The following is a 14,139-nucleotide window of genomic DNA, read 5'->3' on the forward strand; positions in this document are numbered from 1 at the left end:
GCAGACAGGTTAACAGGTAAAAGCATACAAGAAATAGCCTACATTAAAACATCAACAGTGACCGATATACATAAGACACACACACAGACAACACACAACAGTCAATTCTGGAATTCAGTATTGTGCACATTTAGCAAGGATATTGCTAAATGTTACTCAATTACTCAGGTAAAAATGAGTTTTTGGTCCTATTGCATCTGCAAAAAGGGAGTCTGAATCTCCGGCCTGAGGGGAGAACCTCAACATTTTGGTGAAGGGGGCGTCTTTTACAGTCTAAAATCGAGTTGGCTTTACGGATGACCTGTCCCTCGAATATATATGTACGTGATAAAGATCGTTTTAAAGCATTGTTGTTAGCATTTAGCTTATATCAGGAGTAGGCCTACACTAAATACGTAGCAATATATACAGCCTACCCAGCCTCTAGCCATATAAATAGGGGTCCCAACACACAAACGCAAATATGTAACAATCATATTTCCAATCGATTGATAATTTTCAAGAATCAGAAGGTCAGATTGAAATAAATGAGTTTTGGGTTAAGAGTTGTAGGTAGGGGGTGTGTCATCCCCGTGGTTACGACCCTAGCCCGAAAGACCCAACTCTCTCGCTGACACTGCTGCTGCCCAGACAGAGCTCCACATGGACTTATTTCAGAAACAGTGATAAAATTGCACAGATTACTATGTTGACGGTTATATAAGACAAATGACCACGTAAAACAAATAAAAGTGGGAACGCTTTTGGGTTCAATGGAACTTGGATTATAAAGTGCTCCCATTGCTTGATGAACCAATTGCCATCACTGATGTTGGCAGATGTCCTATGGTAAAAATGGTAGCACATCTGTCGAAACCAGACACAATTTCAACCAGTATGTCACTGATATTGAGGCAGTGTCAGAAGAACTGGATTGGTGGAGGAACGTTCAGTGTGAATGAAAGGATGAGCCATCCTGCAGGGAAATCAGATTCCTTCTCTGATCGTGGGCATAAGATGGCACATGCTGAAAGTCATCTGCAGAGTTTTGGTGTGATGTTGACATGGAATATCCTAAGATGGGAAAGCATGCATTGCATGAACATTTGCCTTTGGGATCTACTTCTATGTGTGAAGTGACCTTCTCAGCTTTGACTCATCAAACCAAAGCAGGGGTACAGGCGGGTAACATCTGCAGCCAGACTGGGCCCAGAACTATCAAACCTTATGAAAGACAAACAAGCTCAACCGTCTCATTACCTCAAGCTACTGATTAAAGGAGTTCAAACTGCAATTGAGTCAGTTTATAAATATAATAATAAATATAATCAGTAGTGTTAAGATACTTGAGTATATTAAAAATGAATGTAGGAGAAACAACAATACACATGAGTCAGGGGATACTACTGGCATGGCAACATCAAGGGGTACATACAGGGGGGTGTAGTGGTGCCTGGAGAAGTTTCTGAAATGACGTTTCTGACATGTAAGACTACTCTTGCATATTTAGTTCACCTAAAAATAGGCCAGTAGTATTTGTACATTGTCCGTTAACTTCTGCTGCTTGACTTCAGGGAGTACGGATCAGCTTGAAATGAACTATTCCTTATTCCTTAGTCCATCCACACATGAAAAAACTACCACCTTGTAAGTGGTCTATGGATTATATTATTTTGTACACCATCTCTTGCAACTGATAGTGTAGGCCAGAGTGCACCACCTTTATACAATTAAGCTTTATCAAGGGGCAGTTTGCAAATATTACAGGCCTAATGCATGAATTTATAGGTGGCAAACATTCAGTCAGAGATTAGTTAACTTTGAACAAACATTATAATACCCTCATATTTCAAAGAATTGGAACAATATATTCAACAATATATGTTAGAAGATAACAATATTTAGTTAAAAATGAAAAAAATATCAACATTTTACAAAATATTCATGAAAACCACAGTGATAGGCTTACTCTCGGATGAGTTCTACGGACACCATTGGAAAACAGCGGTTGGAGTGGCTTTATTTCATACTGCAACTCCATCAGACACACGAGATGAGAAAGCTCTGAAATTATTGTAAAACCAACGCAACGGTGTAGTCAATTGCGAAAAGATAAACCCTACTTTCAGTCATTCATACTGTCAGATGTGGGTTCGCTGTCACAATGGCAGACGGGAAATCCCAGCACCGAATCCGTGCGCACAGATGATTTTTCTTCCCCCGGACGTGGTGGGCGCTGGAAGCCCCTGAAACTAGAAAATAAAATACAAAGAAAAAAAATTGAGACAGAGAGATACTGCACGGCTGAAGAAGACACAAAGAGCAGTGCACGCAGTGGATGAGGAACCAGAAGATTTGTTTTAGACGTAGTGCAGGCAGTCACCCAGTGCTGAGCTCGCCCTCATAGGAGTGGATGTGTAGTGGCTGACAATTGGATACTGGAGCCCAGTCTATTCTATCTAAAAAGTTGCCAATGTTTAAATACAACATCGACTGCGACGCAAACACGTTGACAACTCAACTGGGGCAGCTAGGGGCCGACCGTGACACAAAACGTCACAGTCAGCCCCTGGTAAGTAAGAGTAAAATTTCGAAAAAAACACACTTGCCAAGCCACATGCCCCTTCCCCTTCGGTAGATATTTCGTATCTGCATTTATGTCTGGCTGGCTGTTATGGGCGATTCAAGTAAAAGGGGAAAACCAGTCAGTCTGCTAGTAGATGTCCTTACCTAGTTTGACCAGTAGAGTGCTCCTGAGGTCAACTTTTATCTGCTGTGTCATGATTTGGATTTGCAGAGGGGAGCAGTTGGGCAGATCGGAGCAGCACAAGTCCCGACTGTGGATCACGGTGAGATCCAATAACTCGTTAATGCAATGTGTTTTGGAAAGGTAACATGGTAAAAAATGTTGATGTAATTTGGCTAATTTTTCGTCTGCTACATAATTTGCTTGCTTGTCATTGCATATAATTGATGTACCCAAAATGGAGTTTAATGGTCAGATTCTCAAAAGACGGAAAGTAAGGAGCATGCACACTTGGAATAATTTACATCCAGTATGACCATTATTGACAGTAGAACAGATATGATGCGTATGTTAAGATGTATACATTAGAATACTATAAACATGAGCAGCAATAGCGTTAGGCAGTAGAGATTTTTTGTGTATTTATATAGTGCAGATGCAAGTAGGCCTACAAACAATTGCGTTAAGGTATGGTGTGTATAAGGATGAATACACAATGGAAGATATGTACAGTATAGACAGTAGAAATATGAATACACTATGGTATGTACAGTATGGAAAGTAGTATATATATGAACACTAGTGACATAAATATATATGAATGAAAAAAAAGAAGATTAGATTAAACAAATTTAATCTAATGAATCTAAATGAAATTCAGCATCTCAAAATAAGTGCAAAAAAAGCTGGAAAAAGCAGGGTATGTATATATAGTGGAATATAGAAATAAATAAGATATTTGCTGTGTGTACAGTACTAACAGAAGAGTAGTGGTGATGAAAATGTTAAGATGTTTACGGAAGAAGATATGACCATGAGCAGCAGTATTAGCAATAAGTAGTGCAGATGTGGTTTAAGTAGCTATATATATATACACAGTGAATGTGTGAGTACAAGTAATGGCTTAGTTGCTTGGCCTTTGTGAACGGGGAACACACTAAAACTTTACACTTCAAACTTCTACATGCATTGTTAAACAGAATAATGATGGCCACCTTCTCTAAAGACCCTGACACACAAACTAAATGATCGGTCGTCGGACAGTCTGGCGAGCTCGGTGACCTGAGTCTGTCCGGTGTGTGCTGTGCGATCGTCTGTCGTCAAAGCCGTTGGTGATCTTTTCCAGCCCGTCTGGGTTCTTTTCCGCCGATTGCACATGTTGAATCGGCCATGAACAAATCGGTCCGACAGCCTTTTCTGCCGACGATCTGCAGTCGGAATGATGTGTCAGGGCCACAAGAGACAAGCCACCTCTGCTGCTAGAGCTGCAATTGCAACAGGGACCGGCACCCTTGTCTCCAGCAACCCCAAAATGGTTGGGTGGTTGAACTGAATGGGATGTCCCCTCCTGAGTGTGTAGTCCAACCTTGTCGGTAAAACGCGTGTGCTGCTTCCAAGCCATCAGGGAGCCTTGAGCATCGTGGACAGCCCCACCGTCTCCTGATAGCCGACAGACTGAAGGGAAGAGGAAGAGGGGTAACAGTCTGGGTCTAGGGGACTGGTACACGAGGCTATGCCATCATAACCCCCCCCCCCCCCAAAGCCACTAGGCTGAAGAGGGGAGGGCGAGGGAGCATGACGCACAACAGACGCAGGGCGTAGGGGCCTGGAGGGGAAAAGCTCTGACTGACTCTGACTGACTGTACTGCCGTTCAGTCAGTACAGACTTTAAGATCTTTGTGTTGGGACGGAATGAGAGGCCGGTCCCATGTGGGAGCTAGCTTCCACTGCTCCCCCGGGGTGGTGGTGGTGGTGGTGGTGGTGGTGGTGGTGGTGGTGGTGGTGGTGGAGGCAGCATGAGGGTGCGCTTTGAGCCTGCTGTGGTGGTGGTGGTCGTGGTGGTGGTGGTAGTGGGTGGTGGTGGTGGAGCAAGAGCTTGGGAATCATCTCTTCTGTTGTATTAGCTATCATTCATTTTCACAATCGATCAGCCATTCATTGCAAGTGCTCACAACAATACGGACCCATTACAGCAAGAGTTCTGGAAGACAAATATTGACAAAAAACAGGTAGGAGAAAAGGGTGTCCTCTCCCTCTTCGAAATGTGTCATCGTTACACATAACTTGGACACCACCTCACCAACCTCTGTTTCTACTTTCTCTCCATCCAGCTGTCGTCGCTGAAATAGATAATGGACTTTCCCAACAGACTGAGTTGGTTGAGGGTCACTTTACTTTAGCTACGTTACCCATGCACCCGTGTATCTGTTGTAAAGCAGTATAGCTATCGTACAGTGGCTACATGCTACAATAATGTCTTGCAGGCTATCATAGTAACAGCGATGCTATGACATCTACCTCTTTTATGTAAAAAATATAGACTTTTACTCAAGTAGTATTCTATTTGGTGACTTTTACTTTTAACAGGGTCCTTTTCTGGAGAGATATCTGTACTTTGACTCAAGTACGGATTTCAGGTTTGAACTCTCGCGCAGGCTCGAACAGAGTGACACACAAACACACGCACACACTTTTAAGGAGTTTTTCATCCGCTCCGTATCCTTGCTTGCCCCAACAAGTTTGTGCGGCGTGCTTGTTGTTTTGTTTCCGGTGTAGCTAGATCCGGTATGGTGTTGTAGTTTTCCTAAAGTGACTAGTTGTTGCTAGACAGCAGGTGAAAAAACTACAACGTTTGCCAAGCCAAAAGAGCGTTAATCGCGCAATAAAAAAATGAACGCCGTTAAAATTTGTTTGCGTTAACGCCATTAATAACGCGTTAAACTGAGAGCACTCATTTTTATTTTATTTTATTTACATGAATTGGCATTTGGGCCCAGGTGAATGAAAAAAAGTATGTACGTCAAACATCGGATGGGACCCAACCAAGTTCACATTGATTTACATCCCACTTGGGAGAAACCACAGCTTTGACCCAGCGCAGGTGAATTTAAACAAAGTATTACACACCTCAGTGTGATGTAACACCGATGAGGACTTGGTTGTGTGCCATCAGATGTTTGACTACTTTGTTTAAATTCACCTGGGCTCAGACAAAGCTGGGGTTTCACTCCTGTGTGATGTCACATCGATGTGGACCCGGTCGGGTCACTTCAGATATTTGACGTATACTTTGTTGAATCCACCTGGGCCCAGACAAAGAATGTACGTCAAACATCGGATGGGTCCAGACCCAGTCCACATTGATGTGACATCACACTGGAGTGAAACCACAGCTTTGTCCCAGACAAGGTGAATTTAAACAAAGTATTACACACCCCAGTGTGATGCAACATCGATGAGGACTTGGTTGAATCCCATCATATGTTTCAATACTTTGTTTAAATTCACCAGTGCTGTGTTCCAATATCCATACTATCAGTACTCACTATACTTAGTTTGAGTACGTAGGCCGTTCCAATTAAGATCGGGCCAAAATGAGTGTACTGAAAGGACCCGGATGGTGTACTCAAAACGGCCAAACCTCGGAGTGTGGGTAAATACCAAGCCCCCAGGAACAGTGCATACTTCCGCAATCCACCAGTGCAAGTGGGGAACAGGAATGTGTCTCCGCAAAAAATTACTGGATATCAATCCAATTACCTTTATGCAATGTACTAAAAAAATTTAAGTTTTCTCTTTTCAAAACGCCACCTCAAGCGTTTTATTAGCCGTTTTATGTTATTATTTTTTGCTGGAGGAGGAACAGGTGGGCAGCTGAAAGGAGTCGTAGTGAAACAAATGTTGTTCGGCCCGGCATTCGAGAGGGCCTAGTGCATGGCACCGTTAACTTCTCGTGTCCAAGGTTTTTCCTATTACTAAAGGTTGGGTATGAGATTTGCGAAACGCCAGCAGATTTTGAAAACACACAACTCAAATGGTCCTACCCCCTCTCCTTCAACGCTGACTCTGACTCCACCCATTCCAAGTACATGGAAGCGCAATCATGCACGAGTACGAACACAGACGCGCGAGAGCGAGCCAGGCTAGCTAGGTTGGAGTTTAGGGATGTCTTCTAGTGCTAGGTCCAGATGTGGATTAGCTAGTTAGCTAGCTCCAGTAGCTACCCCAGGATAATAACAAACAGAAGCTTGCTCTGGGTCACAAGCTTTGAGTACGTGCACGAAGAGTTCACGCGCGGACCGTTTGATTGACGTACTTACTGTCCAATGCCACTCGGTGGTTCTGGAAATCATTGGCTGGAGTTTTTCGAGCCCTGCCCGTTCCACAGATGATTGACTTGTTTAATTTTCATGTCAGTACTTCTAACTTAGTGGCTGTAAGTGGGTTATGATAAGGATTTCTAGTAATTTTGCAAAATTGGCCAAAAAAGAGAATTCCATACCCAACCTTTAACATGAATGACGTTGAAGATTTTTAGGTGCTGTGGTGACTTTTTATCACCAAAAGTGTTTTAGTGATAAAGGGATTTTTACACTGGTTCAGCTGCTGCTCAATGACTCTCACGTTGCTCTGCTTGCGATCATTGCGATTCAGCATTTATTGATCCATTTATTCAAAAGATCCAAAGACAAAGAACGGGTGCATTACGGTATCATTTTCATAATATTGTTAATAGCCTAATAAACATTTCAGTTGTGTAAGTATTACATTTTTCATTTGCTTGTTTAGCTATGTATGACAGTTAACAATGTTGGTGTAGGCCTATTACAAATATTTATGTGGGTAGGCTACTTCAACCTCGTTGATCGATATGTAACCATTTATTTGTAGATAAATTATTGATAGCATTTTTCTTAAATAGTTGGATGGAATCTGTTTCTTAAGCAATAACATTGAACTGTATTGTTTTCTAGGCCAACATACATTTACTATGTTGTTGGTATTATATGTTATATGGAGCAATCTCGGCGCCATTTCGGAATCTGGTTTCCATTCTATAATATGTCCATGGAAAATGCACACTTTTCGTACTCAGCGGCAGCCATCTTAGCTACGTAGCGGGAAGAGGCGGAACCAGGCTGAGCCAACGTCGGCGCATTTTCCACATAGCCTGCATTACTGGAGTCCTTTTCTCGTTTTCTTTCTTTTATAGCTTTTTATAGCTACTATGCGTGAAGAGTTCACCGTTCAAAGCGGGATAATTATTGTGGGGTAGAGCCACGGCAGCAGTCACGATCGTAACTTACGGTTAGTGCACCGCAGAGTATTCGATTTGGAACGACACTGACATCTGAAAATCAGCGCACTTAGTGAGTGTGGATAGTGTACTAGGTTTAAGTGTAATTGTGGAAGTATGGCTATCGGTACACAGCACAGGGCTCAGACAAAGCTGTGGTTTCACTCCTGTGTGATGTCACATCGATGTGGACTTGGTCGGGGTGCCATCAGATGACGTACATACTTTGTCTGTACAATGGTGCCGTAATGCATTTTATCGTGCATAATATTTATTTGTGTTTTTTGCATGATAAATAGATATTTTTCTTTCTTCTTTTTTTTTTACAGGACATACGCCCCACACTTGAACAGGGCAGCCACACTTGGCAGGCGCCCCTTGAACCTGAGGTTCAGCCACTTGTTGAACCGATGCCTGAAGCCCTTCCCCTCAGCCTCCTGTTTGGCTTCTACTTCCTCCTCAGCCTTGTTGACAAGCTCTTCATGTTCACGGTTGTTCTGGGGGCTGTTGGTAGCGCGTTCGGCCCAGGCCATCTTTATGCGTCCGAAGGGGTTCCGGCGTGAAGGGCGGCCCAAAGGCCTCTCCTCCTCCTGATCCGGCAGGGTGTTGGTTAGTGTTTCAACCCTCTGCCTTCGTATTCCCCTTGCCCAGACCCTCACGTTCCCCAGGACCTGGGACAGGTCCTTTCTTGGGGGCGTGTCTGCTGTCGGAGACAGTGAGACAGTCGGTCAGTCAATGTTTTGTGATTATGCTGACATATGAAACTCAAGAGATAAATGCAAACCACACACACACACACACACACACACACACACACACACACACACACACACACACACACACACACACACACACACACACACACACACACACACACACACACACACACACACACACACAAGCAGGTAAACACAACACTGCATCGAGCTCACCAGGTTCATGGGGCATCTGGCCTTGTTCCGGGGCGGTCTGGCCTTGTTCCGGGGCGGTCTGGCCTGGGGCCGGGGCGGTCTGGCCAAGGAAGGGGTTGCGTGAAGGGCGGCCCAAAGGCTTCTCCTCCTCCTCCTCCAGCCGGGGTGCTGGTTCAACCCTGTTGTTTCTGAGTCCCCTCGCCCACACCCTCATGGTCCCCATGGCCTGGGCCAGGTCCTCTCTGGGGGGCCAGACTCTGGGAGGCAGCCAGGCCCCCAAAGGGCCTGAGCCCTCTCCCTGGTGTTGGGGTCCTGTCAGAAATGAACGACAAAATTGTATTTAATGATGACCATAGTGGCTGTTGTGTGTTTGTTGCTGTTATGGGATGTATTTTAGTGACTGTTAATGTGAGAGTCGTCAGTCAATGTTTCGTGATTATGCCGACATAAAACTCAAAAGACAAATGCAAACCACACACACACACACACACACACACACACACACACACACACACACACACACACACACACACACACACACACACACACACACACACACACACACACACACACACACACACACACACACACACACACACACAGCAGGTAAACACACACAAAAGCAGGTACACACAGAAAAACATGTAAACACAACAATGCAGTGAGCTCACCAGGTTCATGGGGGGTCTGGCCTGGGTCCATGGGGGTCCGGCCTCGGTCCGGGGAGGTCTGGCCTGGGTCCGGGGAGGTCTGCCCTGGGTCCGGGGGGGTCTGGCCCGGGTTCGGTGCTGACAGCTCGCACTCTGCGACCAATATCGGGTCGTCCCCCTCCTCATTTGCCTCCAACCATCTGTTCACCATCTAGGACGCAACACACCGCATCAGGATAAACACGAACCGACCCTGAAGACCCACGACATGAAACCAAAAGACGTCTCAGTCGCTCACCTGTCTCATATGTTCTTCCCCATCGGACGAGGAGGACACCGGGTAGGGGGGCGAGGAGTCCGAAGAGGGGGAGGAGGAGTCCGGATAGGGGGAGGCCTCTTTCCCCTGTCGGAAGGAGATCATCACCGTTAGGTTTGCTCACCCCTCTCTTCTACATCCATCTCTTCGCTCACTCACTTGGCTAACTTGGCTCAGTGGCCGCTGTGCTCGCTCTCTGATCCCCAGGTAGCTGGGGATCAGAGACGGGGTAACCCCAGCTGGCTTATATTGAGGAGCGCGGCCCTGTGATGTCAGAGGGCCGCCGGGTTCCGTTGGCCAGAGGCGTCAGTTGACGTAGTCGCGGTGACGGAATGTTTGGGTATACATTCTAATGAAAATGGCTAAAATATGCTGAAGCATAAATCAATCATTTTGATGTTTTTCCAATAGAAAAAGTTAAAGAAAAAACATGTATAAACATATTTATATATCATATATATATATATTATATATTTTTTATAAAGTACTGATATTAAATGTGAATCGAGTGTGTGTGCATGCATGCGTGCTTGTTTGTGTGTGTGTGTGTGTGTCTGAATTTCTTTAAAAAAAAAAGTCAGTTTGACCTTAACTTAATCTAATCATGTACAACCAACAGTTTTTAAAGAATACAAATGTACATCTGCACACTAAAAGTGTGCGTGTGATGTTGGTGTGCGTGTCTGTCCGTCCTCACCTGGCCCAGACGCTGTTCTGATGGGGGCGAGGAGGAGTCACCACCTAGGGTCTCCTGTTCTCCCTCATGTCCGTCAATTCCACTAGTCATCACCATAGTGAATCTCTCAGGTATCTCCTAACAAGTTCAACGCTATGACCCCTCTGTCGCTGCTGTCTGATCCCCACTGAGCACTGGACTGAGGAGCGGTGGCTTATATAGAGGCGGTGATGTCACAAAGGCCTGCAGGGTTCCGCTGGCCTGAGGTGTCTCCTGATGTTGATTCGTTGTCGCAGGCGACAGGATTTTTTTGATTGCACTCTTTAGAATTTGCCTTTTAATAACTCAAATGGAAACCACAGAAATACGAATACGACTTTCATACAAAAAGTTGACAAAAACACACCTAAAGTCAGCATTTGAAATTGGTTCGCCCAAGTCCATAAGTTTCCAAGTCTATACGTTTTATACCCAAACATTTGCATAAACACTCACTGTGGGGCCAAGAAGTGTGTGTACGTTAATACCACATTTCTAAAAGCGTGTGTGTGTCTGTGTATATGTATGTGTGCCTGTGTGTGTGTGTGTGTGCCTGTGTATAGTTGTGTGTGCCTGTGTGTATATAAATGTGTGTGTTCGTTAAATCCACATTTCTAATCGCGCTTGTGTGTGTGTGTGTGTGTGTGTGTCCCCTCTCCAGCAACACAGGGTCAAGCTGAACAGCCAGGTGGCCTTGCACCAGGTGTACCAATACGGCAGCAAGTACTACGATGGGCTGAGCGCTCCCTGAAACACAGCGCCCGATTGGCTGGAGTTGATTTAGATTGGGTTCCACGCTGCGTCAGAGCCCCATTGGCTGGCATTTCAGGCACTGTTGAAGTGTGTGCAAAGGATCAAGGGAAGTACTCACATAGGAGCCTGTCTGTCTGCCTGTCTGTCTGCCTGTCTGTAAACTTATTAGCAGAGGTGAAGGACTTCCGGCTCAGGAGATGTATTCATGTGGATATATTTATGAACACCCAGGTGGTCGATATATCATTAAATAAGTGCAGACTACTGTGCAGACTGGTATCCTAATCTAGAAAGTTCCACCCTTTAGCCCAAAAGCACACAGAGCGGGAAAGTCTTTATTTGTCATGCCTGCCAAAATACAAAATAGAATCATGTGTTTTAACTCCCAGTCTATTTTGGATGTGGAAATTTCTAAAAAAATAATGATTTATTCAAATTCTGACGTATTCGGAATATACGTTTTTTATGAATTTTCTTCCAAATTATTTTGGGCCTTTGTCAGGAGAAGCCGAACGACGTGGGGCCGTTGAAGCTGAACTGACGTGGCAAACTCTCCCTTCTCCCCTCAGATCATCCAGTCGCAGGATGAAGGCCCTGCAGCCCAGAGCAAACAGCTGACCCTGTGGCTACAGCAGATTAACGCAGCACTCGAGAACAAGGTCACTGACCTTTAACCCCTCTGTGAGCCCCTTCTACCCTCCCCATCCCCCACCCCAGACAGGAAGTAGGACGCAGGAAGGAGGAAGAGGGTGAGGAGAAAGGGATTGTTTCCCGCGATTGTGGCCCGGGATTGTCTTCTCCTTGACTCTTCGGCAGTAGGGCTCCGGCGCCAGTGCCCAAGCAGGTGACAATCGCGGGCAACAATCCCTTTCTCCTCCATGTCGTGGTTCATTCTGGACTTCAGGGAGTCAAAGCCAAAGTTCCTTTCCCAATTTCTTCTCAACCATGGCCGAGATAACCCCCACTACGAGTCTTGTTGTTGAAGAACCGGGAGTCCGCAAAAGGCAACAATCCCTCCATGACCTGGTTCAGTCTGTACTTCAGATTGAGGTGGAAGTGAGATTCGTAATATCATCCGGAGGTGCACACAGCTTTTGGCCGTGATAATATGTATAATATTATATAGATATCTCTATATAATATGATATTATTTAGATATAGAGCTCCAGGACTCCCGCCGGAGCACCCGGAGTGTATCTAGAATATTTAGAGAACATGGCCAAAAGCTGTGTGCGCCTCCAGAGGATATTCTGAATCTGAGCTATTGCTATTCATCCACTGTAAACACAAGCATATAGTACCTTGGCCGCAAAGGTGCTCAGGGCCGCACCCCCACCCACTTTGACCAACCTCTAAAAAATGGCACGTTTGTGAAAAGCTCATTGTGGGACAGTGGCTGTAATTCTGCACCGAGGGTGAATTTCTTGACCGTCTTCAAATACTATGACAACTATATAAAAGCATCCATAAAGTAGCATGCCATGGGACCTTTAACACCTTTACATTGGCCAGCCCACGGTGGACAGGTCGGCCCGTATTTAGATCAAGCCTCAGGTAATGGAGTGATGAACGTTGTCCATCGGGTGCTGTCGCTGGGCAGGGGAATCTGGCAGAACCCTGAGGCTGTGTTGAGGCTGGAGAACACCGTTGCTCCACTCCTCTCCTCTAGAGAAGGTAAGACGAATCTCTCTCTCTTGACCCCTTCATATAGTTTCTTTAGATCCACACATACACACACCTTTCCCGTCTTCTTCAGGACGGGTACCATCGGGGCGCACCAATCTGTGGGCTTGGTTCACCCAGATTCAACCGCGTTGACTCCTCCATGGTGTCATTCTCCTCCATCCTGGGCGGCTTCTCTTTCACCTTCTGGATCAGCGTTTGGGGACCCTGCAGCTGAATCATTACAGGCTCCGTCTTGAGCATGCCATGCTTTCCAAATGCATCGTGGACCTCCTCGATGCGTTTCACAAGGCCCGTCTCTGCTGCAGTGGGACGGCTGAGGTAGTTGCTGACACCCTCTTGTCTGATGACATATATTGGGAAGGAGTATGACTTGTCCTTGTATGTAGCGCTCGCTTGAAAATGTCCTTGACAAGTTGACCCCCTGGGCTGCGTAGTGAGATGCTGGTCTTCTTTAGTTCTCCCTCTGGAATTAGCATCTAGCAATTAGCCAGTATCTTCCCACGTGATGCTAACATCTGCTCCTGTGTCAATCTTAAATTTCACAGTTGTTGCACTGATGAGAAGCACTGTCCATTGCTAATTTCTCTTGCCTGCATTCACTGCCCCCACATAGTATGCATTCTGCTCATCAGGCTCTGTAACTTCACTCACCTTGATCACCTTCTATGTCACCCCATCTCTCTCTCTCTCTCTCTCTCTCTCTCTCTCTCTCTCTCTCTCTCTCTCTCTCTCTCTCTCTCTCTCTCTCTCTCTTATTGGATCAGAAACATAGTAATGTATGGCATTTTAAGGCAATTTAGAGAAAATCTGAAGTTATACAGTAGAATAATATTTACTGTGAATGTATACCGTTGTTCTGTTATTATTGTGATGTGTTTATAGGCCTATTACACAGTAATACACTGTACACAATATTCAAAGTATTTAACTGTGCAGAAACACAGTTAATTACCGCGGATATATAACATTATTTTGCGGTAACTGTTGATTAGTGCCGGTCAAACAATTCTTATAATTTCCGGCACAGCCTGAGTAGATGCCGCAGGGGGAAAGCTGTACTCTTTTCAAATTTGTTAATAAATATTGTTAAAATAGTGAAATACTTAAAACAACACTTTCTTGTGTGATAACATCCGCCTGATCACTAAAACATACACTTTTTAGTTTTTTTAATTGGTTAAATGAAAATACGGCACTGAAAAAGAAGTTTGGCTGGAATCAGACCAATGCTAACGTTACATGGTAAACCAGGTTCTTCTTCGGCTGTCGTCTTCCGGTCTGATGGCCGTCTTGCGTGATGGTGTGT

Source organism: Gadus chalcogrammus, chromosome 22 (assembly GCF_026213295.1).
Source record: "Gadus chalcogrammus isolate NIFS_2021 chromosome 22, NIFS_Gcha_1.0, whole genome shotgun sequence".
Classification (NCBI taxonomy): domain Eukaryota; kingdom Metazoa; phylum Chordata; class Actinopteri; order Gadiformes; family Gadidae; genus Gadus; species Gadus chalcogrammus.